The sequence below is a fragment of the Dipodomys merriami genome, unplaced genomic scaffold (genome assembly GCF_024711535.1).
Source record: "Dipodomys merriami isolate MVZ:Mamm:240054 unplaced genomic scaffold, mDipMer1.0.p SCAF_3, whole genome shotgun sequence".
NCBI classification, from domain to species: Eukaryota; Metazoa; Chordata; class Mammalia; order Rodentia; family Heteromyidae; genus Dipodomys; species Dipodomys merriami.
Window position 1 is genome coordinate 20,950,845 of NW_027204492.1, and position 1,915 is coordinate 20,952,759.

General features: G+C 40.2%; 1 pseudogene; it reads right to left on the minus strand.

Annotated features, from left to right (window-relative positions):
* Positions 1-244: 244 nt before the first annotated feature.
* Positions 245-1,554, minus strand: LOC138839366 (actin-related protein T1-like; annotated as a pseudogene).
* Between the last annotated feature and the right edge of the window lie 361 nt (positions 1,555-1,915).

Consider the following 1,915-nt stretch of genomic DNA (forward strand, 5'->3'; position numbering starts at 1 on the left):
AGAAAAATTGTAGGGAACACAAGTAAATTTTTTTAAAATTTAATCTACACCTGTTATACTTTAAGTGGATATAATAAATAAAAAATAATTTTTCTCCAAATGCAAACAAGTCTGTAGGGCATGCTTAAGGTATTTATGCTATATACAGACATAACTGGAGCCACTGGAGACAAATGAATGCTGAAATTGGGACAGATTTTATTGAACGTTCTACTAACACCCAATGATCAATTCTGCTTCCTTCAACTACTCCCGGTTGTCATTTTTGTTCTGTCTTGTGTTCAACCATTTTTAGAAGCATTTTCGTTGAACCACAAATTTTCCAAATTCAATGAAATTCGAAGCGGTGACACACATTTGCTTGAAGGTGCTCAAGGAAGCTACTATGGATGCTCCAGTCCATGGTGAAAGGCATCTCTCAGGAGAGGCTATAATCTCAATAGGAAGTTCTGTAGGTACTAGTGATTTCAGTTCATCCCTGAGCCTCGCTTCAAGGCCTGGGAATAGCGTACTGCCTCCGGACAAAACAATCTTAGGAAACATGCTATTTTGGATGTCCATGTCGCACTTCATTATGGTGTTGTAAACCGTCTGAGAGATGCCTGGTTCTTTTATTCTTAGTTGCTCAGGTGTAAAAAGAACCTCAGGGATTTTGCACAGGTCATCTTTGAGGCAGATGATGTTTCCATCTGGCAATTTGTACTGCTTCGGCACCTTTCCCTGTGGTTCTTCCTCCGGACCCACAGTAACAAAACAGGTCTTCTCTTTCATATCTTCTCCTACAGTTTTGTTGAAAATTGAAGGAAAATTATAACCTCTAAAGAGCAACAGGCAGATGAAGTGCTCTGTTATATCTCTTCCGGCTAGATGGAGTGTGGAGGCAGTGTGAGGCAGGGAATAACCTTCGTAGATGGCTACAGTGCAAGTAACCCCGTCCCCACTGCCCTCTACCAGGCCAGTGATATTACCAGATGCATAAAATGCTGCCACAGCATGACTGAATAAATAAAAGGCCGGAACATCAAAGTTTTCGAACATTATTTCCAGAATTTTTTCTCTAGCGTCCCATGAGTTCAAGGAGTGCTCGGTCATCAATAGCAGATGTTCATTTGATTTAACGCCTAGCTCCAACTCAAATAGATGATGCCAGAGTTTTTCTACATCATCCCAGTTGGTCACCAAGCCACGTTCAATAGGATAGTGTAAACATAAGCTATTATGCATGCGTTGTGCTTCTTCTCCTACGATGTACTTCTTCTGGTTGGCTCTTGCTGAAACTACATTGAATTTATGGTGTCCAATGACAGTATTGATAACCAACGAGGTCCATTTTCCCCTGTCAGGCCTACTTTGCACAGTCCGGAAACAATGTCAAAAATGACAACTGAATTTTCTAATTCCCTTATACTAAACATGCCTGACTTTGATCTTCTAGACTTCAACAAAATCAAGAAAGCACACTTGGGCCAATCCCTGTTCACAAGTACCTGTTTTAGTTCCAAATCCCCCGATTTCACAGCTTACAAGATGTTACTTTAGGCTGGAAAACTTCCGTCCTTATCCCATGAACGCTGTCTCAATTCTGGTAATCTAGAGCTGGCCAAGGCTATTTGAGATACAGTTGCCAGGTATGCAACAATGCACCTATGGCAACAGTTGCTATCGTCATAATATGAGTATCCTGCAAACTCAGAGGCTTGTCTTTAGAAAAAATTAAAGCTGTGAAGCTAGAGTTTTCCCCCAGAGAACTACTGTCTTTTTATTTTTAGCTAATGTATAAAGATGATGTACACTAACAGAAGGAAATAGGCATCAGGCACAGGATGAGCTTTAGTGAGCATATAATAGTTCACTCAGAACACTCTTTTTTATTACTCTTTATGTTCCTGTTCTTGAATGTTAAGTGAGTTAACTT